Below are 26,642 nucleotides of genomic sequence, written 5' to 3'. Positions count from 1 at the left end.
CTGGCTGATGAAACCATTGCAGGACGTTAGACCCTGCTGTGATCATGGCAGGATATGTTTGCTTGAATGGCTGGATACGTTGAGAGTGGTGCCTCTTTCTATGCTTTTCCTGGTCTTTTGTATCCTCCATGAGCATGAACATGAGGTTCTCAATGACATCTGAATGCTCCTCTGTTTGCAGTGCTAACAAATCAAAAGCCATGGGGGATATTACGTATTTTTGAGAATTTTAGAACAGTTTGAACATATTCCTCTGTGCAACATTTTTTTTTGTTCCTGTGTAGTTCTAGGTCACGCGTGCAGATTGATGTGGCCTGGTGCAGGTACTTAGAACCTCAATACTGGGGAATTTGACTTGGTTTCCTTAATCTTACCCTATCAATGCACTTTGGTTCACCTACCCTAAAGGGGATCTGGAGGGTTTCTTCCAGAGAGAAAATTAGTGGTATCTCATGGTGTGCTATGAGTTAGAATTGGACAGAAGGGGAGGAAGAGAGATTTCAAGATATGAACTGGAATCTCATGTGTCAAATGTGCATTTTGGAAATTGACTGTCTGGGAAAACCTCTCAGAAGTTGGTGACGCATGAAGAAAAGCAAAATGGTAGGTTTCATCATCAGAAGAACATTACACCTATAGGTAGAATTTGTATGGCACAGCTGATGGGATAAAGGCACACCACAGAAGGTTCATCCAACTTGTTTCAAGACAGACAATAGCTTTAATCGTGTAATCCACGGAAGAGCATGCAAATAATTTTCAGAGAGTGGAAAAGGTAAGACATTTAACATTTTGTACTAATTGTGAGAAAGCAACTGGTAATAAACCATTCAAATTTTGTTTCTGCAGTGCACTGGGGAATCATAAAATAGAGTATTGAGTTGTTGTGTATTGAGAAATCTTTCAAGTATACTCAGAAACTAACTATTTTCCTAGACACAACAGAGCTTTAAGGGGCGCAGCAGAGGAGCCAGTACACTTTGCAGATGACAGAAATTCCAGAGTAGGACAGAGATTTTGAGTGTGCTCATTGTTTTGACATAGGTATCTGATGAGCAGTGTTCATTTACTGAAATCCCTCTTATTTCAGAACTCCAGCAAGTGTTGTGTTCTGCATCTCTCAGCTCCAGCAAAGTTCATTTTTCTCTCTTTCATCTTGACTCATCCCCCTGTACTTATACTTCATCCAGAAAAGTGATCCATGATTAACAATGCTTCAAATACGTCATTACTCTCTTTTAGGTGATATGAAAGACAATTGTGTCAACTGGATTCTTTTTTGTTTCCATCCAAATCACAAACATTCTGTCTGCTCTATTCACAAATGCTCCTCCACCACAACTAATGCTGTTTGCGCTTATTTTCTCACAGCTCCAGATCTTGTGAAAGGCTTTCAGCTTGATATTTCAAATATGTTTCTCTCTCCTCAGAGGCTGCCTGGGTGTTAAAGCATTTGTATAAGTTTATCAAAATATGGTTCCCAAAATTTGTCTCCTTTTGTTTTTATAATTTGATGCTCCTTGTGAACTATAAATAGTTAGGTCTATTATATTATTGTCAAATGTAAGTTATAGAGAAAAGCTGACTATAACATTAAGTACACACTCAAGACAACAAATACTTTTTCGGGTTTTAAGTCCTTTATCTGTTTTAGATGTTTAAGTGCCAGAAGAGGGTCTTAAAACAAAACAAACAACTTCACAATCAGGTCCTGCCATTACAATCTCCACTTAACCTTTGATCCACACACTTGTGTATCGCTGAATTGCCTATGCAGTATAAAAATAGATAAAGAAAACCGCATAAATCTAATACAGTACTAATACAGTAGTGGCAATCCTGAAGAAACACAATAAAAACAATATTAGAATCCCCCCAACCCTGTACCTTATACATAGCAGTGAAAAATATAAGTGAAAATAGCTCATCTAAGATGTCTTCTACTTTTTAGTACACACGTGCTGAACTCCCGAACAGAGACTGAACATTCATGTTACACTGTTATATGCACAATCAGTCATGATACAATAAACTCAGACAAAAGGTACACTTTGGCACAGCTTTACACGATATTGCCTGGTAGTGAAATTACAGGAAGACTGACCTACTCGGCTGGTGAGGAACTTTGAACAAGCCACGCTATCCAGCGCCATTGCCTTCACTCATGAAAATCTAAAGCATCCACATGGAAAACATGTCAAATTACCGATATTCTCGATTCACCAACAAGCATAAACAAATTCACATGGATATCGTCAATTAATGCTCACCTTTCCTCACCATGCCCAGCATCTCTGGGAGGAATTTAAGTCCAAAGCCCCACCAGCTTCTTCAGCAGAAAACAAAATGGTCTTCCCCACTATCCCACATGTGTATAATGACATTACCATCTCTACTTACAAGTCACAGACAACTATTCTAGCATCACCTGGATGGATGCCTAGGTACACTTTTAACCGATAATGAATAGGATTCGGTGGTCACCAGGTTACAATTAAGTTCAATGCAAAGAAAACACAGCAGCACCTCTATTTCCATAGGAGTCTGCGGAGATTCAGCATGACATCTAAAAATCTAACAAACTTCTATAGATGTGTATTGGAGAGTATATTGACTGGCTGCATCATGGCCTGGGATGGAATCACCAATCCATTTGAACAGAAAATCCTAGAGAAGGTGGTGCTTCAACCCAGTACACTATGGATAAAGCCCTTCCAGCCACTGAGCACATCTACATCAAATGCTGTTGTAGCAAAGCAGCATTCATTATCCAAGATCCTCGCCACCCAGGCCATGCTCTCACCTCACTGCTGCCATCAAGTAGAAGGTACAAGAGCCTCAGGGCTCACACCAGCGGGTCAAGAACAGTTGCTATCCCTCAACCATTGGGTTCTTGAATAGAAGAAGATAAATACACTTGCTTGCCCCATTATTGAAATGTTTCTGTGACCAATGATTTGACTTCAAGGACTCTTTATCTCATTATCTCATGTTCCTGTTATTTATTGCTATTTATTTATATTTCTATTTGTACGGTTTATTGTTTTCTGCACTCTGGTTAATCTTTCTTTGATTCTGTTATAGTTACTATCCTATCGATTTGCTGAGCAATCCCACAGGAAAATGAATCTCATGATTGTATACAGTGACATGTATGTACTTTGATAATAAAAATTACTTTGAAATTTTTTAACTTTGAATTTTGCCAACCTGAATTCGTGAGAAAAGATATATATGTATTTGCATTCCCTAACCTTTACATCATTTTAGTTCTCTTGAGAAATGACAGCAATTTTGAAAGACTTCAGATCCTTCCAGATTCATCAAATGACATTATTGATAAGAATCTTTTTATGTAAAGAATCATCTTGAAGTCGTGGGAAATAAATGGAATGAGTTATGAAAATGAATTACAAACAAAGAAGACAGGTCAATGTTTAACTTAGTTTGTATTGTTTAAGTTTATCTTAATCAGGGTAATAGTATATACTGTGTGCTGTGAATAGTCTCGGCAAACCTTAACTTAATCATTAGAGACATTGACTGTGTTTGAAACTCATGATTGTTGTTGGATGCTAGAAGAATGAATGTTTTAGCTTTGGTGATGAGCGGAACTGGGTGGCGGGGTGGAGATATGTCCACCAAAGGATGTGTAATGTGCTCTGTCTCTCCACTAACCTGTAGCTCACCCTTGGGCAAGGTATAGCACCTGCTTGATCAGGGTCACGTGACGCCATGGGAAGCATGGTGGATGATCCCATGAGCAGCTGCTGCATATCACCAACTGGTTATACGGCCACTGAAGAGTATTGAAAATGGCTGGGTTCCCACTTCTTGTAAAGACACTGCACGGAAGAAGGTAGTTCCTTAGAAAATAATTGTCAAGAGCAATCACCTTCATGAGACCTTGATCACCCACGTCATACGACATGACACATTATCATAATAACTGATGCTGATGAAGGCATCTGATTCAATTCACTGTTAAGCTCCATACAATAAGTACAGGTTGAAATGAATCAATAGAGGATAATTAAATTCACAACATTAACAACAAGACAATTTTACACATTTTGGATCCAGGTGTGAGAATGGCAATGGTGTCATGCAGCTGCTGTGGTGGTGAGATTTGAACCTAAGGTAATGATTGCAAGACAGAAAAACATACATAACATCTCCCATCAGAGCAACATAAATGGAAAGATTAAGTAACTTGCAGAGAGCTGCATTTTCCAATAAAATTATGAACTATTTTAAGCAAAAAATGTAAAATCTGTCTAGAAAGGTTATATGAGCTCATCGTATCTTCCAATCAATTCTCCTGTCTATCACTTTCATAATTAACTGATTTGAAACAAGTCATCTGACAGGTCTATTAAACAAAGTGTGAAAATAAATTAAATAAACATTAGGCTTCATGAATATTGAAAATCACAGAGCGTTAGATTAGAATTCAGATTGAAAATTCAAGGCGTACAACATTAAATTGAATGTGGATCCAGTGGTTTAGATACTTTGAGTTAATTGTACAGATCTTAAATTGAACAAAATTTCATGACAACCTTAGCTAAGTGCATGACTGCATGGTATGGAAACTGCACTATGGTGAACAGGAAGGCTCTACAATGGATAGTCAAAACTGCCAATCGCATCACTGGCACCAGCCTAACCGCCATCAAAAGCATATGCACAGAAAGGTGCTCGAAAAGGGCTAGTAACATCACGAAGGATCCTACCCATCCTGCTCATGGACTGTTTGTCCCACTCTCATCAGGGAGGTGACTACATAGTATCCACGTCACTTTTCCCAAACAGTAAAGCTGATCAATGCCTCCACCCACCAACTCACCACTCAACATCCACAATCACCACTACTTTATCATTTCCTGTCAATCAACATATATACAGATATTTCTGTGTCTAGCATCAATTCCTGGGCAATCAATCTAAGTATATAAACTATCTTCATTATTATATTTATGGTGCTTTTATTATTATTGTGTTTTTCATCTTACTGCGCTTTTTTGTGCTGCATCAGAGCCAGAGTAACAATTATATCATTCTCCTTACAAGTGTGTGGTGGAAATTACATTAAACAATCCTGAATTTTGACAAAAACAACAAACTCATGTATAAAACACATTACTATAATGAATGTTCCAAAGCAAAGCACTTCAGAAAGGAGAGCAAAACAAACAGATAGCAATCCTGCAAATACTCAAAAAAATTGTATCAAATTGCACTTTCTGATATGTTATTGTACAAGTTATGCCTCTTTCTTGAAAATAAATTGAACATGCTAATTTTCATCCTGATATTTTTTTGTTTCCCATCAGTCAGGAAAAGATTGTTTTCGTCATACCCTGTATGAATATCTGCTAATCGCAAACAGCAAGCTTATTTGTTGCAAGTGTTATTAACTAGCGATTTCCATATAAATAACCAAAATTTGAATAATAAGTAATACTGTGAGGTAGACGTGTCAAGTGCCAAACATCAGCAAAACTATGAAGGTCTGGCCTAAAAATCAGAGGGTACTTTGTGTGCGTGAAGTAGGAAAGGTGGAAAAATGAAAAAAAATAAGAGCGTGCATGAGACTGTGATAACAGGTACTGAGAACTGGCATCTCAGTCTGCATGGATCAGTCAGACTGAAGGGAGTATTTCTGTGCTGTAAGTTTCTTGTTAGCTTGGCTGAATCTTGTTTTTATTTTACTAAGTCGATTGAGTCCTACCAGGTGGTATGGAGAATAAAAGAAAGTCAGGAGATTCTCTTGCTTTTCAATGGGTGTGCAAAATTATCTTTGCCACGTTGTGCAAATGACTGGTTTGGTTGTTGGCTTCCACTGCAATTTCAGATGCAAGCAACACTGGCAATGAATGTTCTGCTCTGCGTCACGTTGGATAATTCGCTGAGGAAGAAGAATGGCAGATTGGTAACTGGAGAAGGAGTAAGTAAGGGATAACTTGCTTAGACAATGCATTGGGTATAATCGCCATCATCTTGAGGTGCGAAAATCAAAAATGTGGAATTTGGAAGTCGGGGAGGGGTGGCAACTACTGTAAAAGTCTGAGCGTCCAGGTGCAAAGAATCATGGACCAACGGCAAGAGGGGACTTAGGAACAAAAGCTGAAGTTTGTATGGGAATGAGAAGTGACTGAGAGTGAATGACAGAAAATTTGGTCCAACATTGGAGGCCTCAGGGTATCACTGAGCTGGTCTTAAGTCAGGGGAATATGCTTCAAGAGAGCTTTGGCAAATTGGAGCTTTCATACCATATGTTACGACCATTGAGGCATTGGAGGAATGGAAGTGTCTTGGACAGTCAGGGAATCAGAACAATTAGTGATTAGAACATTTAGGGATAGTAGGACGATGATCTGGAGCTTGAGGTTCTTAGGGAGACTTTTGGGTCAGTATGGGTAGCCAGTAGCATGTGCTAGTTGGGCATTGTGCAGCAAAATAGTTCTGGAGTATTGGAAAATTGTAAATCTCACTTCCTTCTTTAAGAAGAGAGAGAGACAAAAAGCAAGAAATTATAGGCCAGTGGGCCTGAATTTAGTGGTTGAGAAGCTGTCGGAATCCATTATTAAGGATGAAAGTTAAAGTTGGTCTCGGGCCTTTAGGGTCATCAGGCCGGTGCTTATGCTGGTTTCTGTGGCATGAAGCAACTGAGAGTACGAGGCTCCCCCCCCCCCCCCCCCCGATAGGACGCCAGTCTATCGTGAGGTTAAGCCCCAGCAGTTATACCAGTACCCATTTTCAGCTGGGTGGACTGGAGCAATGTGTGGTTAAATGCCTTACTCAAGAATGCAACACATTGCCTTGGCTGGGGCTCGAACTCACAACCTTCGGATTGCTAGTCAAACACCTTTACCACTTGGCCACACATGTGGATGAACCTTCAGAATATTTGGAGGCACATAGTAAATAGGCCAAATCAGCATGGTTTCCTTAGGGGGGAGTCTTCTCTGGAACATCTCTTGGAATTCTTTGAGGGAATAACAAGCAAGATAGACAAGGAAGAGTCAGTAGATAGTGTTTACTTGTATTTTCAGAAGGTGCTTGATAAGGTGCCACACATGAGGCTGCTAAACAACATATGAGCCTGTTGCATTATAGTAAGGTTAGCTAACTGGCAAGTGGAAAAGAGTGGGAATAAAGTAGGCCTTTTTGGTTGGATGACGGTGACTAGTGCTGTTCTGGAGGTGTCTGTGTTGGGACTGCTTCTTTCTACATTATATGTCAATGATTTGGGTTTTGGAATTGATAGCTTTGAGGCCAATTTTGCAAACAAAGTTAGGTAGTGTTGAGGAAGCAGAGAGTCTGCAGAGGTTATAGACAGAAAGAGAGAATCGGTAAAAACGCAGCAGATGGAATATAGTGTAGGGAAGTGTATGTTCATTCATATTTATTGATGGAATAGAGCATAAACTATTTTTTTAATGGGGAGAAAATTCAGAAATCAAAGGTGCAGAGGTACCTGGGAATCCTCGTGTAGGATTCCTGACAGATTATTTTGCAGGTTGAGTTGGTGGTAAGGAAGTCAAATGCGATGTTAGCATTCAGTTTCAGAGGATTAGAACCCAAAAGCAGAAGGCATTGGTCAGACTACACTTAGAGCATTGTGAGTAGTTTTGGGCCCCTTATTTCAGAAAGGATGTGCTGACATTGGAGAGGGTCCAGAGGAGGTTCACGAGAATGATTCTGGAAATGAGGCTCTTGGACTATACTCATTGGAGTTTGAAGAATGATGAGGTATCTCGTTAAAGCCTCTCGAATATTAAAGGGCCTGAACAGAGTGTATGTGCAGAGGATGGTTACTATAGTGGAATACTATAGGGCAGAGAGTACAACCTCAGAACTGAAGGATATCTCTTTAGAGCAGAGATGAGAAGGAATTCCTTTAGCTAAAGGATAGTGAATCTGTGGAATTAATTGCCACAGATGGCCCTAGAGGCCAAGTCATTTGGTATACTTAAAGCTTGATAGTTCATGTTTAATTATCATTCAACCATACATGAGCACAGCCAAATGAAATAGCCATTTCTCCAGGGCCAATAGTCATGCACAGCACAGGGCAAGTTTTGCATATATAAGATAGCAGTGAACACACAGTCACACACAAAATAGCCCATCACTGAGTAACATGTATTGTAAATTGATGATGTAATGATGTTACTAGCAAGAACGAGCAGATTTTACCAGTCTGCAGACCACAGATGAATGTACATACACACGCAATCTAGCTTGTCATTCCACCAATTGAACACTGGAGGGCAGCACTGACAGAAGGCTCCAGGCCCCAACCCATCAAGGACAAGGACGTCACACTACATTACCTCTGGTGTCTCCTTCCCTGGACTGCTGCAACAGGCTCAGCTGAAGGCCTAGTCCTAGCTAAAACTGATGCCACCAGTTTCCCCGGCTGTCCATCTCACCAATAAACAAGTGAAACGTACTTGCAGCCTTTTACATTATCGATTTTCAACAGGGCTTTGCGATCGCAAGAGAAATGTAAAAAGGCAACCACTCACTGTTAGACTGCACACCACCTTCAGACATTGACTCTGATACCTTCCTGTAATAAGGAGAATCACGTTCTGCACCAGGTCCTGATCCTCCAGCTCCCTCACCAATCAGCAGCTTGCTGATAGGGTGGACCTATAATACCTGAAGATTTTAATGTCCAGCTTTGTTCTGCAGCAGCAAAAATGACATTTAAAATAGACAAAAACACTTTCGGTTGGCCGCAGAGAGGCCAATGTATCTGAACACACCACCATCTTACTGGAAGACTTAAGTTCTTGACTAGTAAGTGTGTCAAAAGATATGGTGAGAAGACAGAAGAATGGGGCATAATAAATCAGCCATGACTGAATGGCAGAGCAGACGCAAAGGGCTGAATGGCCTAATTTTGTTCCTATGTCTTATGGTCTTAAACTTATTTAATGTAGGTCCCATTCTGAAACTAAGCAGTGTCAGGAGTGACTAATTAGACTTGCTTTGGGACATTTGATTTTAGTTCTCAACAGTGCTCCAGAAGGAGTGTTGCAAAGGAATTGATATCAAACCATGCTTGACTTATGCAGAAATTACATTAGACTTGCAAAGTTGATTCACATCAGGAAATGCCTGATTAAATTTCTGGTGATGCTAAACTACTTGTGTGTCACTCTGGGGTGGAAAAATAATTTTCAATTGCATAACGGTGGAAAAAATATTTGCAATTTAATTCCTATGCAATAATCTACAACTTTATAGAAATAGCTGGGTGGTCTAGTTATACAACATGCTTAATGCAATGTTTATGTTGTTTTGTGTCACCTATAGACAGTTGTACAATTACTCTTATAACTGAATTATCAAAATAACGAATTTGATATTTATGGTCAATGACACATTAATATATGAAAATGAGAAATATAATGTTTGACAGATGGAATTGACATTAGAAACCATTTAGCCACATAAGAAAATTAACTAACAATATAATCTCTTATATATTCGATTTCCTTTGTTTACACAAATAGATTCAAAGAGTATCACAAACTTGTTGCTGATGAAACTTATTCATGTGTATCAAACTAAATTTAATATGATAAGCCAAAGTTGTTGAAGTAAATCTATCTAATGCTCTGCAAATTATATTTGACACTTTAGGAATGGATCACAACAAAAAACCATAAGACCCAGGAGCACAATTAGGCCTTTTGGCCCATTGGGCTGTGCCTTCTTTTCATTGTTACCATCAGGAAGGAGGTACAGACCCCTGAAAGCACACATACATTCAACGATTCAGGAACAGCTTATTCCCCTCTGCCATCTGATTTCTAAATGAACATTGAACCCATGAACACAATCTTACTTTTTAAGTATTATTTCTATTTTGCACTATTTTAATCTAACTATTTTATATATATATATATGGTATATATTATTGTAATTGAGGTATCTTTTTTTCATATTTTCATGTATTGCATTGAACTGCTGCTGCTAAGTTAACAAATTTCATGACATATGCTGGTGATAATAAACCTGATTCTGATTCTGATTTATTATTCCTTTCAACCCTATTTTCCTGCCTTCTCCCTGTAACCTTTGATACCTTGATTAATCGAGAAACTATCAGCCTCTGCCATAAATATACCCAATAACCTGGCCTGTATAGCCATTTGTGGCAGATAATTCCTCAGATTCACCATCATCCAGCTGAAGAAATTTTTCCACATCCCTCTTCGAAATAAACATCCCTAAATTGTGAGGTTGTGTCCTCTGGTACTAGACTCCCCCACTACAGGAAAAATTCTCTCCACATCCACTCGATCCAGACCTTTCAATGAGATCCCCCCTCAGTCTTCTGATGTCCAGTGAGAATAGACCCAGAGACATCAAACACTCTTCATACATTAACCCTTTCATTTCTGAGATCATTCTTGTGAAACTCTGCTGGACTCCCTCCAAAGACAGTACATTCTTTCCTGGGAATGAAATGAGCCCAGAACTGCTCACAATATTCCAAGTACAATCTGACCAATGCCTGAAAAAGCTTCAGCATTACATTCTTGCTTTTGTGTTAGTCCTCTCAAAATGGACAGCAACATTGCACTTTCCTTCTTTACCACCATTTTAACCTACAATTTAACCTTTAGAGAATCCTGTATGGAGACTCCCAAGTCCCCTTGCACCTCTGATTTTTGGATTTTCTCCCCATTTACAAAATGCCCACTCCTTTATTCCTCCTACCAAAGTGAATGACCGTGTACTTCCGCACATTATATTCCATGTGCCATTTCTTTGCCCATTCCTCCAACCATCTAAGTCCTTCTGCAGAGACCCTGCTTCCTCAACTCTACCTGCCCCTCAACTTATCTTTGTATCATCTGCAAATTTGGGCACAAAGCCATCAATTCCTTCATCCAAATCATTGATATATAACATGAAAATAAGTAGTCCCACACTGACCACTGCGGCACACCACCAGTCACTGGGAGCCAACCAGAAAAGGTTCACTTTATTCCCATTTCTCACATCCTGCCAGTCATCCAATCTTCTGTCTGAACCAAATCAAATTCAAATTCAAGTTTAAGTATCATACAATCATACATGAATACAGCTGAATGAAACAGCATTCCTCTGGGACCAAGTTAAAAGACATACAAAGCACATTCAAAATATCAAGCAAAGAAAAACATAGTCACACAAAAAACACATATAAATCTATGCTCATATCTTTCCTGCAATAACAGGTGGTCTTATCATGTTAAGCAGACTCATGTCTAGCATCTTGCAAAGGCCTTCTGAAAGTCCGAATGAACAGTATCAACTGACTCTTCTTTCTCTATCCTGCCTGTTATCTCCTCAAAGAACTCAAACAGATCTCTGAAGCAAAATTTCACCTTTAGAAAGCAATACTAACCTGCCAATTTTATCTGGTAGTCTGAAACGTCATCCTTAATAATAGATTCCAACATCTTCCCACATCTACTGCAGTCTGGCTAACTAGCCTATCATATCCTTTATTCTGTCTCCCCACCACCCCCCTGCTTTTCAAGGAGTGAAGTGATACTTGCAGTTTTTCAGTCTTCCAGAACCATTCCTGAATCTAGAAAGACCATTACTAATGCCTTCACAATCTCTTCAGCAATCTTTTTACAGACCTTGCAGTGTAGTCCGGCTGATCCATGAGACTTATTTACCTTCATGCTTTTCAGCTTCCCAAGCACCTTCTCCTTAGAAATCTCAGCATCACTCGATCCTGCCCCCTGAGACCCTTACATTTCTGGTATTCTGCTAGTGTCTTCCACAGTGAAGACTGATGCATGGTAGGGAGCATTGGTGAGCACAACACTTTACAGTACCAGCACTCCGGGTTCACCTCCCACCACTGCCTGCAAGGAGTTTCTACATTCTCCCCATTACCACATGGCTTTCCTCTGGGTGCTCTGGTTTCCTCTCACAGTCCAAAGACTTGCTGGTTGGAAGGTTAATATGTCATTGTAAATTGTTCCATGATTAGGCTAGGATTAAATTAGGGGATTGCTGAGTCATGCAGCTCAGATGGCCGGAAAGGCCTAATCCATGTTGTATCTCAATAAAATTACATAAAAATACTTATTAATTCTTCCACTATTTTTTTGTCCCCATTATTAACTCTCCAGTGTCATTTTCCAGTCTTTAGATATCCTCTCACATCTCTCTTTCACTCCTTATATCTGAAAATAAATCTTTTTGTATCCCCATATTTCATCTTTTCCTATACTATCCCATGAACTTTTGCTATATTATGTGCCCTCTATTGTGCTTTTGTACTGTCTTTTACTTCCCTTGTCACCCACAGTTGCCTCATACTCCCTTTAGAATACTTCTTCATCTTTCCTGTGCCTTCCGAATTTCCCCCAGGAGTTCCAGACTTTACTGCCCTGCCATTATCCCTGCTAGTGTCCCCCTTCCAATCAACTTTGACCATCTCCTATCTCAAACTTCCATAATTCCCTTTACTCCACTGTAGCATTGATACATTTGGAACTTTCCTTCTCTCAAATCAGAGGGTGAATTTTATCATATTATGGTCAAAGCCTCCTTAAGTTTCCTTGACCTTAAGCTCCCAAATCAGATCTGGTTCATTACACAACACCCAATGTAGTATTACATTTCCACTAGTAGGCTCAACCACAAACTGCTCTAAAAAGCCATCTCATAGACATTGTATAAATTCCCTCTCCGGGGATCAAGCACTGACCAGATTTTCCCAATCCACCTTTATATTGTAATCCCCAATGATTATTCAACATTGCCCTTGTTACATGCCTTTTCTATCTCTTACATTTTGGAGCCCACATTCGAAGGCCTGATTATAACTCTCATCAGGGTCTTATTACCTTTCTTAACTCTACCAACAAAGATTCTGTACCTTTTGATCCTGTCTCCTCTTTCTAAGGATTTGATTTTATTTTTCCCATTAAAGCTACCCCATTCCGTCTGCTTATTTGCATGTCCTTTCAATACAATGTGTATCTGTAATGAGCTCTTCAGTCTTGTGCTGGGAGCCACATAGCATTGGGCTCCGAGGTTTTTAGAGATCATGAATTGGTTGGTAGTTGTTTAATGAGAATCATTAATCATTTAGAGTTTCTTGTGTTTTTCTTGAGTGACTTGCTTTTTGTAATATGGTCTCTGGCTGCTTTCTGTTTAAACTTGTTAAGTTTATTCTGATAGGCTCAGAGATTTTATGCTACTTGTATTATTTATGCGGACGCCCAATTAGCTCTAATCATGATTCCAAGTTTTGAGAATGTTACGTCTTCTGGTGTTGCTCCCCTGAGCACTGGTGTTCTGTTGGAAATCTTATGACTAAACTTTGTTCACTGTCTCTACCTCGAAATCTTTCTGTCCTCCATACTTGGATTCCAAAACCAACAGCACTAGTGATTATAGCAGACCCTGCCCAGTTATAGATCCAGTGCAACTTGAACAGCGGCGTTTTGACTTTGGTTAGTTTTAGGTGAGAATGCCATCAGTTCTCAAATACATGCTTTTAGTTTCTTAAGTCCACATTCCAATTCTACATTCTTAGTGTCTCTACTCTACATTTGTTTTTTTTTTCCTATTCTCAAGGCTTGTTCAAGATTCCCAAGGTTCTCCAGGTAGTCATGACCCTCCAGGTTTTCCATGGCTCTCTATGTTTCCCATAGCACTCCAGTTTTCCTGAGGTATATTCAATATTTCCAAATATATTCAATTATTTGATAATTCTTGAGATGCATTGGAACATTCTCAAGATTCATTCAATTGTCCAAGGTATTTTCTATGTTTTCCTAGTCTCGAGGTTTCCAAGTCCCTGTCTTGAGTTTCCTGATACACTCTCTCGAGCTCTCCAGGTCTCTCTCAAGTTCCCCAGGTTTCCCTGGGCAATCAATTGCTGGGCATAGGGAGTGGGGTACTGTAATGAGCTCCAAAGTTTCTAGAGCACCTGAATTGGTTAATTCTTGTTTAATGAGAGTTATTAATCATTTAGAATTCTTTGTGTTTTTTCTCAAGTGATTTGCTTTTTGCAAAGTAATCTCCTGGTGCTTTCTGTTAAAACTTGTTAAGTTTATTTTAATAAGCTCAGGGATTTCATGTTACTTGTACTATTTAAGGAGATGCACAATTAGCACTAATTTGTTGGGTCCTAGTTTTGAGAATGTTACATATTGTGGTTCTGCTCATCTGCCTGTCCATCCTCAGTCTCACTACACGCTGCATCTACTTGTATACCAACTGCCTATTCTCAGTCCTATCACTCCAGTTCCCTTTCCCCTGCCAAACTAGTTTAAACTCTCCCCAAAAATCTAATAAACCTACCCACAAGGATATTAGTCCTCTTCAGGTTCAGGTGTAACCCATTGTTTTGTATAGGCCATACCTTCTCCCGAAGAGATCCCAATGATCAAGAAACCCAAAACCCCTGTCCCCTGCACCAATTCTGCAGCCATCTATTCATTCGCCATATCATGCTATTCTTACCCTCACTAGCACATGGCACAGGCATCAAGCGGGAAATTACTACACTGGAGGTAGTCCTCTTTCAACTTCTGCCTCTCTCTCTATATTCTTTCTTCAGGACCTCCTCTACTTCCTTACCTATGCCATTGGTACATTCGACCGATATGTACCACTCAGACTCGATCTGAGACATCCCTGACCCTGGCACGTGGGAGGCAACATAAAATTAGGATGTCTCTTTCACCTCCACAGAATCTGCATTCTGCCCCTACAATGATGGAATTCCCAATCACTAATGCAGTCCTGTTCTTACCCCCTTCCCCTTCCCAGCCACAGAGCCTGATTGAGACCCGGTCGTAGTGGCTTCCAACTGGTTTTTGTCCCCTTGAACAGTATCCAAACCAGAATGCTTATTGAGGGAAACAACCACTTTGGTACTCTGCATTAGCTGCCAATTCCCTTTCCCGTTTCTGGCAGTCACCCTGGTACCTGCCTCCTGCAAATTAAGTTTGACTTCCTCCCTGCAGCTCCTATCTATCACCTCCTGTATAAGTCGAACATCCAGTTCCTTTACATGGTCTCTCAGGAGGTGCAGCTCAATATACTTCATGCAGATGAAATATTCAGGGAGACTGGAGGTCTCTCAGAGTTCCCAAACCTCACACAAAACAAGATACCACTACAGTAACAGTGCATTAGCTATGCACTAACAGGAGAAAGAACCTTACTAGAAACTTGCTTGCCTACTTAGAACCTCTACCTGTGCTTTCCCAAGCCTGTTCATGCCTAAGCCTGTGGAGCCAAAGCTGAACCTTTCTAACAGTACCTCATTAAACAATGGCTGCCCTGGTTACACTTCCTTTCTTTACATTGTCTTTACATTGGCTTTTTTTTTAATTCCATCTTGTTTACAGGCAATTATTGAAAGGTATTATACAATAGTCATAGTGCCAACTTGCATGGGTGTGGGAGGAAGCGGGAGAAGGGTCAGGAGGACCAAAAGTAGAGGAAAGGAAAATCTTGAAGTTTAGATGATCAGAAGATGTATATCTTCATTCTGGTCCAATATCTGTAGCTTCTTTTCAAAAAAAGATTGAAATATCATGTAGTGGCAAAGCAAGTTTACTTCATGCAAAGAACATTCGAAATCAAGAAGCTCAAAGTTCAATTTTCAAAGTAAATTTATTATCGAAGTATGTACTGTATACCATACACAACCTTGAGATTCATTTTCTTACAGGCACCCACAGGAAAATAAAGAAATACAATGGAATCTATTTAAAACTGCTCATAACAAAGACTTGCAAATATACAAAAGAGGGTAAATTATGCAAATAAAAACAAGTAAACAAATAATAGTGACACCATGAGCTCTAGATTCTCCAACAATGATATCAAGCTGAGCAGTCAATTCAGTGCTGAGGTAAGATGAGTGAAATCATCCAAGTTGGTCGAGGAGCCTGAAGATTGTAGGTCAACAACTGCTCCCAAATACAGGAACTGTTCCTGGAATCTAGTAGCACGGTACCCAAGGCGCCTGCACCTTCCAGCCTGATGGTGGGGTGGATGGACCCAGGTGGGTAACTTGGCTGGCAAAGAATAGTGGGGCTGAATGCCACTTTGATTTCCACTCTCAGGGCTTGATGATTTAAACTGGGTGAAGTCCACCCCAGCGCCCTCTCTTCCAGTGTGGGCTGGCCTTCATCTGCTTGAAGGTGCTGTACCTGCATTCCTGAGAGTCAGTCTCATCGGATACTTCAGTTCATGAAATTGTAAGTTTATTTCGGTGGTTCAGAAAAAAGGGATCCGGGAGCAGGAAGAAGCTATTTAGCACGATCACTTTCTTTCAATATTTTCCTGTCTGCTTTAGATCCATCAGCAAAGGACAAAATCTTCTCTGCCCTGTCAAACCACCTATGACATGAGTTCTGTGAAGGTCAAGTGCAGGGGGAGAGCTGTGGACACGGAATAAACAGCTTGCTTAGCTTTAATAAGCAAAATACAGACAAGGGAAAATAATAAATATCAGGCCAACAGGGCCGGTAAGAAGAACTGTCAGTCAAATGTTATTGCTGTGACTAGAAAGAAGTACTGTAGAACCAAAATAATATCGCTACTTTAAGAGTATCTTTCTAAATCACTAATCTTCTTACCTGGAATGTGGGCTAAAGTAAGCAGGGAGCGTTGTCATGGCTGTGCTTCAGTTAAGACTTGACAATACTGAAAAGAAAGGAAGGGAGTTAAATACAAAGATCAAATACTTTACAGACATAAATGAAGAACAAACTCATTTTGGGTTCCAGCCAGGTACAAAAATTGATTTTAACAAATGTTTTGATGACAGACTCTGCCATCTTCATTAGGAATGATACCTGGGTATATACTCTTGCTGTCCATCCTTTCTGATTGGTTAGTTCTTATCCAATCAGGTTTTTGCTGTTCTACCTTGTTTACAATCAAATTCCAGTTCTTACTTAGAGAGAGAGTTTTATCTTTGTTAAAATTCTTTTCCTCTAACTTTATTTCAATGGCATCCTTCTCCAGGTGGTCCCAAAAGCCAGTGGAGTGGTACAATAGTTTGTGCTGTTGAAGCCAAACTACCGTGCTGGCAGAGTTTGTCATTGAAACATTGGTTAAAATTGATACTTTACCCAGCTGAAAGCCCGAGAAGAGTTTATTCAAGTTCAATACAGTTATTAAGAACCCTAATGTGCACATTCTTACGTGCGTGATCGCCATCTTCTTTCAGCTGTCACCTACGAGAGTACCCCGACTCCGTGGCAGTGTCCACAGTTGTGACAGGGCTCCCATGTGCAGTTTACAAGGTACAAGGTACTTGAGGTCTGCATCCACTGGGAAGTTCCAGATGAGTAGAATTGTCCATTTCGTGTGGAACCAGAACCCAAAACATTTCCTCTGGTACATATCCCTCCCAATCAATGAGGTATTGCACACTGCCCTGCACCTGACAAGATGCCAAGACGTACTGCACAGAATGGACAGGGGCCCATCCATCAAGCAGAGAGGAGAGGGATGGAGGGGGTGATTGCATAGAATTGAACTTGCACAAAAAAGCTCAAAGCTGTGTCTTTCCATCTGTTTCTCACTGAAAGAGGATGGACCCGGTACCCTTGTTGAATGGGTCCATCTCTACCACAAAAGGTCCAGAGAGGTTCAGATGGCAGAGAATCGAAGTGCTGGTGAAGCATCTCTTGCATTCCTCGAAATCATGGTCCACAGCAGCAGGTGAGGCTATCCGCGAGGAAGGTGATTTGGCGAGGAAATGTGAAAGGAGCAGCAATTTGGCTTCAGTTCCTGAGGAAACAGTGGTAGAAGTTGAAGAAGCCCAAGAACCTCTATAGCTGCTTGAGGGAGTGCTGTTGGGGCTTCTCAATGATTGTGCTCACTTTTTCCAGCTCCATCTTTATACCTTGGGGGTGAAAGGACATTAAACCTGGAAAGAAATGACTGAGGTGTGGAATTGACATGTCCCTAACTTGCAGTAGAGTTGGTTTTTGAGGAGCCACCAAAGGATTCAATGGACCTGCCAGCATTTTGTGGAGTCCCTAGAGAAGATGAGGATGTCGTCAAAGTAAACAAGCACACACCTGTGCAGCATGTCTCAGAGAGTATCATTAATGAAGGCTTGGAAAATGGCTGGACAGTTGGAAAGTCCAAAAGGCATCACCAAGTAGTGGCCAGTGGGAGCTATGGACACAGACTTCCACTTATTCCCCTGGTGGATGAAAATCAGGTTCTACGTGCTTTGTAGATCCATTCTGGTGAAGATCTGGGCCCTGCAGAGTACTTCAAATGCACTATCCATCAAGGCGAGAGATGATGGTTATTACTGGTGATTTTGTTGAATCCACACTAGTCAATACATCACAGCCCACATCTTTCTTTTTGACCTGGAAGAATCTTGTGCTAGTTGGTGACTGGGATGGTGAAATGAAATTGTGCTTTAGCATTTCAGTGATGTACTCCTTGGGGGTTAGTAATGGAAAGGGCAAACAGACAACCTCAGGGAGGGGTAGTGCCCAAGAGGAGGCCGATCGTGCAGTGGTGTGGTCTGTGAGGCAGCAGGGTGTTGACTTCACTATTAATGAAGGTGGTGGCTATTCCTCTGGAAGTCTGGTGATGTCAAGAGTCTCCTCTTTCCCTAGAGATTGAGAGGGTGAAGTCAGCTGAGGCTGCAGACAGGTGATCTGCCATGTAGGTCTCTGGCTCAGCAGCAAACCGGATGAGCAGGCAGTGAGGATTGTGAGATGAGAACCAGCGGTAACTGAAGATGCGATGAGTGCTGGATGAGTTGATGAGGAATTAGATGGACTCGTTGTACTCCCTAATGCTGATGCGCACAGCATATGTCCATGTTCTAACCATCATAGGCCCCAAGGGACATCTGTCTATGGTCGTGATACAAAAGGAGTGAGAGTCAGACATGGTAGGAAGTCCAAGCTTTACATACAGTCTGGCCAAGAAAGTTGCCTGCTCAGCCAGAGCTTTCTGTGTGCTTAAGAGTTGTCAGGGTATGGAAGAGGACAGAGAGAGTGAGTTGGCCTATGGTGCTAGAGTAAGAGGCCAGGGGTGCGGGAAGCACTGGTCAGATGGAAGGACCTTTGACTCTTCCTGGTGCTGCTGTTTTCCCAGATGCAGTGGGCATTTGATGTATGGATGATTATCAGCTCTATAGTAAGTGCACAAGTTGGGAATGTTCTCTGTGGATGTTCAGATGCCGAGGCAATTGCGGAAGAAGGTACTGGTTCTTCACCCTGATGTTGCTGAGAGGCCAACACTCAATGTCAGAATGGAGTTTGCCATCCTCCTTGCTCAGGAAAAGGATACCTGCCCCTGCTAGTGAGGTGAGTGGATGAATCGATCTTAAGGCCAATGCCTTTTTGATATTTTCTTCCATGGACACTGTTTCAGGATGACAGAGGGAAAAGAACAGGTCCCGTGAAGGACTAGAAGCAGGTAAGAGGGCAATAGCACAGTCAAATGGCCAATGTGGAGACAGGGAGTTGGCCGTCATACTGAAGGCTTCAAGAAGGTCAGCATATTCACGGAAGGCCGAACACTAGTGGTAGTTCAGGGGTATCAATAAGATAGAAAGAGAGCTGATCCCTATGGTTTCTCTGTAGCACAACTTGTAGGGTTACTGTGGAAAGGTGGACCTTGCTGATGCCCAGAGGCTGACCATCCAAATCCTTGATATCAATGTTCTCTTTATTGTTGAATGGGAACACCCCATCCTTGAGCTTGAGTGATATCTATGAAGTTCCTGGCTGTCCCAGCGCCAATAGATGCCTGAAGCTCATGGATCTGGGACTCCCACAATATGGAAGCTAGGAGGATGATGCACGTAGGGAGAATCGACCTATCAGAATTCCCCTTCTTTCTGATGGGATTCCTCTGTTACTGTGCGCTTGGGACGTGATGCCTAAAAGTGTCCTGGAGAGCCACAGTAGAGGCTGCCGCCTGTTTTTCTGTGCTGATCTCATTCCTCCTGAGATCAGTGCAGGCTGTCGACCTGCATGGGCTCCTCCATGGACTGTGATGAGTGAGCAGTGATCTAATGACCAGGAGGCTCAGGGCATTCTCTCTCTGTGCCAAGTTGTCTATTCGAACGGCCAGATTTATCAGTTCATCCAGGCTGTCCTGTTCATCATGCACTATGATCTCATGCTGGACCTCTGTGCTCAGCCCACACTGTAAGGCAGTGATGAGAGATCTCTCATCCCACCACATCTCAGCAGCAAGAGTTCAGAACTTTACTGCGTCATCACTTGCTGTCCTTCTCCCTTGGTACATGTCCAGGAGTCAGTGGGGAGCCTCCTGACCCCAATCTGGAAGGCCAACCGCTCTTGTGAATTTGACTACAGAGACAGGGCTGCAGAGGAATCTTGTTCTCATAGGGAATTGAACAGGCTGAGGGGAGGTCCATCTAACAGATACACCATGTTTATCTGCATCAGCGCTGAACTGACCTGACCGGGCTTGGCAAGTCAGCTCACACTGGGTAATAAACTTCCCGCATCATCAGGGTCACCAGAGTACCTGCCTGGTGGAGGAATGCTTGGTTCAGGTCTGGAAGCATCAGGGGAATTGATGCATTAGAGACTGGGGCTGATGACACTGCTATAGAAGAGGATGTGGGATGTGCTGGTGCTGGAAGTGGGGTTGTCTTGGCAGACGGCTGCTGAATAGCAGCAGTAATGGCTGCCACCTGAACCTGGCTGTCTGTTGTGATTTGCTGAAACATCATTGTGAGTGCTGAAACCTGTTCCTCCATCATGGGCTGGGCTTGCAACTCTGAGAAAAGTTGTCACTCTGCGGAAGCTATTTCTGTCAACATTATCTCTGCTGACTTTAACTTCTCCTCTACCTGACAAAGGAAATTCAGTTGTGAATTGCTGAATGAAATTCAGGCCGTCGATTGTGAGATGTTGAACTGGGCTTGCCACTCTGAAAGTAGTTGTTGCACTGGGGGTGGGAGGGTGGTGTTGTATTTCTACCAACTCAGCCTCTACTGACTTTAGCTTTGCTTCAACCCCCCCCACCCCCCACACACACACACACACACACACACCACACACCTGACAAATGAAATGCAGTGCAAATTTCAACTGTTCTCTGTCGGCTGGGTCCACCTTTTTGGTCAAGTTTTGCTGACACAAGTTCAGTGATAGCCTAAGTACAGGGGGAGAGACACAAACATGGAATGAACAGTTCACTTGGTTTCAATAAGAAACTGTACAGAACAAAGGAAAATAATCAAATTCTCAAAATAACTGAAAACTAACACTGTCTCTACAGCTCTGCAGCTTGAAAGTAGTAAGCTAGAACTAAATAAATACTGTTCCTTTAACAGTGTCTGTCGAAATCACTGAAACCCTTTCATGGAACATGGCAAAACGGGGAGCATTTTCATCGCTTACTTCGGTCAAGACTGGACAAGGGTGAAACACAAGGAAAAGTTAAATACAATTAGAAACAACCTTAATTGACTGGAATGCATGCATTCACATATGTGTGATTGCCATTTTCTTTCAGATGCCTGCCTGCAAGAGCATCCAGGCTCTGCAGCAGTGTCTGTGGTTGCAACAACTTCAGCATTTTGTATGCTTCAAAGAGGACTTCACACATCTTTAGAAATCTAGAGAGCAATTGGCCTAGCCAGCTTTGTTTCTCCTCATTTGACAGAACTGGCTTCCCACACCTCAGACTGCTAAGTTTTGTTACAATCCTTCAAAGTAAAACAAAATCGTTCTAAATTTGAATAATAAAACCAAATTTATACCCAGTACTCCAGATATGGTCCAACTAAAGTGATACATAATTATAATAAAGCATTTTTATTCTTGTACACAGAACCTCATGCAATATGACTAACACACTAGTTGCTGCAGGATCATCTCAACTTTTGTGTACAAGGACACATCTGTCCCTTTGAAAATCAACATTTCACAATCTTCATTACTTAGAATATCTTTTTTTCTTTGTCTTCCCACTGAATTGAATAAGCTCTCTTTTTTTCACATTGTTCTTGTTCCTGACTCTCAGAGTCTCTTTGCATCCTCATCATTGCTTACATTTCTACCTAGCTTATTTCATCAGCAAAGCCAATCAATACAGAGCAGTTTTATGATGATGCATGAAACTGCATTGCATTGTTCATAATTAACCAGATCAAAGTGCATGCACTGTTTCAAGGAGAGAGATTTCAGATATGCTTGGCAGTTACCCATATTGGTAACGGTTGATTATTATAGGGCTTTTAGAACAACTACATCATGGCTTGCTAATGTCATGCAATAAAACTTATTCCAAAATTCTTTGATAATCACATTTGAACATATAGTAGTCTGAAATTTCTGAACTCCTCTGAAAAACTACAGTCCATGCAGCCATTAGCAACAGTAATGATGTGAGTTAGTTACTGCCTGTTACGCCCCTGGCATTTCGAGAGTAATGAAGGTCTTTCATCTCTGTCTGTTGCACACAAATATAGTATTCTTCATTGTTGTTCCTGCAAAATTTTTTTTGACCAGTCAGTGCTGTTAGCCTGAGCTGAACCCCTGCACCTGGAGGACTAGTGGACCATTCTTAGTCTGACCTCTACCCGTTGACCTGTTTGGCATGGATGACCCTACTAAGAGTCAAAGCTCAAGGCCCTGACTCTCGCCATCATAGCTTTCTGGCTCATTGAAGCGCAAAAGCCTCCAAACCCTATGACAAGGTTGTTGTCCTTTTGGAAGAGTAATGATGTAAGGGCTTGGAAATACCTCCACCATATCCTTGATAAGGATCAAACAAAATTCTTTTAAATGAATGAAACTGGTACTAGATTTTTACCTCTTTGACAGGAGGCCAGTTGTGGTGATATCACGTGTCCCATGTAAGAACATAATTGGATGGAGTTCTGAGCATGTGCAGAAATGAAAGAATGATCTAGAAAGCATGGCAGTGGAAAGCACCATTGTTGTGTGCTGTTAAATAAAGGTTCTAGTTATGTTCTTCCAGAATATGTTTCTTTATGAGTAACCCATGGTACGTATAAATAACACAACACCGGTGACCAGTACTGTATCATAGGGATCACTGCTTGGTCCATTGTTATTCATCATCTTTATCAATGGTCTGGATGATAATATGGTAAACTGGATCAGCAAATTTGCAGATGACACCAAGATTATGGGTGTAGTGAATAGCAAGGATCAAATCAAAGCTTGCAGCAGGATTTGGACCAAATGGAAAAATGGACTGATAAATGGCAGATGGAATTTAAAGTAGATAAGTGCAACGTGTTGCATTTTGAGAGGACAAATCAGTTTAGGACTTATACAGTGAACAGTAGGGCACTGAAGAGTGAAGTAGACAGAGGTATCTGGGAATACGGATCTATAATGCCATGAATGCAGTGTCACAATTAGATAGGGAACAGTAGTGAAAACACAGCTGAGAATCATTGCCAAACCAAAACAGGAGCCAGAATATAAAATTAATAACCATAGCCTTGAAAATGATAAATTCCTAAAATATACCCTTGTGTTTATAAAAATAAGAGTTGTTTTTAATCTAAGAGCACCTGTTAATGTTAAAGATCAGAATGAAGTTTCATGCAGTTCTGATTTTATGCAGTTTTGTTGAGGACAATTATAGGTCTGAGCTTCATGCACTTAACAGCATCTGCTTGATATATCTGGTACTTGTATAAATGTACTTTAACTCCAGTCACCTGAACAGAAGCAATTGAAGTGCAGACGTTAATGTTCCATTCAGAAATAAAATTGAAGACTAAAGATTGATCTTTGGAGGGTGCTGTCAGTGCATGAGCATTTTCAGACAAATTAATTCCTGAAAGAGATTGCTCACTATTGAATAATTTATCTTTTTGTGATGTTTTGATTTGTTTGGTATTTCAAACTTTACAGCATTAGCAACAATGGAATGTGAAGTGGAATTCTGAACCACCAAGTCCATTGATTCAATAATGCTTGTACAACTTGCTCTTGTCTAGACCATGAGCAATCTTTTTAAACTGATAACAATAGGTGTTATATGTTGCTTTTACAGATTAAATCAAAGGAAAAATACACTTCTAGTCAGATGTGATTGTGACATCACTCACTGGTGGTGGGTGGCATGACACATCCATGATTCTGGAATCTCTGAAATAAGCATGCTTCAATTATAGGTGGAACACTCTATCTCTACATACCCTTGGAAAGTGGCTGTTTTCACAGAGAATTTGTTCTTTTCTTTTAAACATACAGCATGGAATAAGCCCTTCTGCCCCATCAAGCCACACTGCCAGCAACCCCTGATTTAACCCCAGCCTAATCACAGGCCAATTTACAATGACCAACTAACCTACTAACCTGTAGGTCTTTGAACCGAGGGAGGAAACCAAAGCACTTGGAGGAAACCCATGTATTACAAAGGGATGACGTGTAAGCTCATCACAGACAACTCTGATGCCCTGAGTCATGCTAATGGCTAGTCTAACATGGCACTCTAATATGTTCCAATTTTCCTTTTTGTTTGCAATTTAAAGAGGAGAGAACAAATCCTCTTACCTTTCCCAGAACACGGTGTTCTCAGAACCTAAAATATATAGTGTAACTGTGCTTGATATGGATGTCCTCAGACTGGGCCAAGATCCTACTCGTTCTTTATGAAATAAAAAAAAAACACATGACATAGCAGCAAGAACAGATCATTTGGCCTTTAGAGTTCGCTCTGCCATTCAATACCATGATGGATAACCCATAATTTCAATACCATATTCACAAACTCATGTTACAATCCCTGATACATTTTCCATCTTCTTCCCAATATATTCATTGCCATGATCTCTACATTCTTCTATGCTATAGAAGTTTACAGATTCAACAACCCCATAGAAAGATTTTATTTCTCGTCTCTACCCTAAATATATTTTCCCATATTTAGATACCGTAAACTCTTTTCTAGGCCCCCAGTCAAGGGAAATACTCTTACTGCATTCAACAGGTCAGAACTTACCATCACCTCTTATTGTCCTACACTCGCGATTTCAGGCCTAGTTGACCATCATACAGGGCCTTGTAAAAACATTCAGCCCCTGCCCCCAACTCTTTGTTCACAGAAATGAGCATTACAACCAGGGATTTTGATCAATTTAACTAAGAATATTTATTTGTGAATGACATGATCTTTTTTTTTCACAGTAGACCCCCAAAACAGGAAAAAGTTAAAAGCATAAAAAAACAAAATTTCAAAGACTGAAATGTGAGCAGTTCAAAAATCTTCATCCCCCTTTGGTCGTACTTAGTTAAACCAACTCTCACAGCTATTACAGCCAGTAGTCTTTTTTCTTGATAAGCCTCTATGAGCTTTGCACATACAAGGTTTGCAAGGTTTTCCCATTTTGCCTTGCAAAGGTGCTCAAGTTATGTATGCTAAGTTAGTTGGGGAGTGGTGGTGGACAGCAATCTTGAGGTCTTGCCAGAGATGTTCATTCAGGTTAAGGTCAAGACTCTGACTGGGCCACTCAGGGACATCAATTTTCTTCATTTGAAGCCACTCCATTGTTGCTCTGGCAGTGTGCTCTGGGTCATTATCTTGTTGAATGGTTAACTTCATCCCCAGTTTAAGGTTTCTGGCGAAGGTTAGCAGGTTTTTATCCAGGATCTCTCTCTCTATTTAGCAGCATTCATCTTCCCATCAATCCTGATCAGATTTCCATTCCCTGCTACTGAAAAACATCCCTGCAACATGATGCTACCTTCACCAGACTTTACAGTAGGGATATTTTTACCTGGTTGATGTGCAGTATTAGATTTGTGCCACATGTACCATTGAGAAACATATCCTTGCCATAAAGACTTTGCAGAGGGTCACTTACAAGATACTCTGAAGATGTGGAAAAAGGATGAGACTAAAGTGGAACTTTTTGGCCTCAACACTAAGTGTTGTGTGTTTGGTATAAATCTAATATTATGCAAGCAGTTTCATGTAAGGTGCTGATGTTACTTATCTTTGAGTAGAAATATTAGTGGCATAGACAATTAGTAAATGGTACTGTCATTCCATGTAGCAATGTCATAAACAGTTTGTTTTTTGAAATATTCCACCAAGGACTATAATGTTTAAATAGATCATTTGTACAATTGCACAGCATACAGGTTATGAAGAGTATAATTTTGTATGCATTTTACATTATCAGTTAGAAACTTGTGTGCTTTCTATTTTTCAGTAGCAAGCAAATCAAAATCAGCTTTGTGTGGAGTGGAATGCAATTGCAATGATTTCCGAGTCAAATTATAGCACTTTCAGAATCTTGTGTTCTATTCTGATTCCAATTGTGCTTCCTGTACTTGTAGCATGATTTCTGTGTTGGAGAGCATGGAATGACATCATTCACTTTGCTGTGTTTCTTCGGAGTTTTGTCCAGTAAAGATAAACATCTTGTTCAGATGTGTGTCTGCCACTTCCATTCTCAGAAGTCATGCTTTAATAGACAATAGACAATAGACAATAGGTGCAGAAGTAGACCATTCGGCCCCTCGAGCCTGTACCGCCATTTTGAGATCATGGCTGATCAATTACCATCAATACCCGGTTCCTGCCTTGTCCCCATATCCCTTGATTCCCCTATCCATAAGATA

At 40.8% G+C, this 26,642-nt stretch overlaps 1 long non-coding RNA gene across 1 annotated transcript in view; it reads left to right on the top strand.

Annotated features, from left to right (window-relative positions):
* The first annotated feature begins 687 nt into the window (after positions 1 to 687).
* LOC132393755 (uncharacterized) overlaps positions 688 to 26,642 on the top strand; it is an 82,765-nt gene continuing 56,810 nt past the window's right edge. Inside the window, exon 1 of the long non-coding RNA XR_009512071.1 lies at positions 688 to 775. This is a non-coding gene — a long non-coding RNA (uncharacterized LOC132393755). The remainder of the gene's footprint in view (positions 776 to 26,642) is intronic.

Source organism: Hypanus sabinus, chromosome 5, assembly GCF_030144855.1.
Source record: "Hypanus sabinus isolate sHypSab1 chromosome 5, sHypSab1.hap1, whole genome shotgun sequence".
NCBI lineage: Eukaryota > Metazoa > Chordata > Chondrichthyes > Myliobatiformes > Dasyatidae > Hypanus > Hypanus sabinus.
This window is presented reverse-complemented; position numbering and strand designations above follow the sequence as displayed.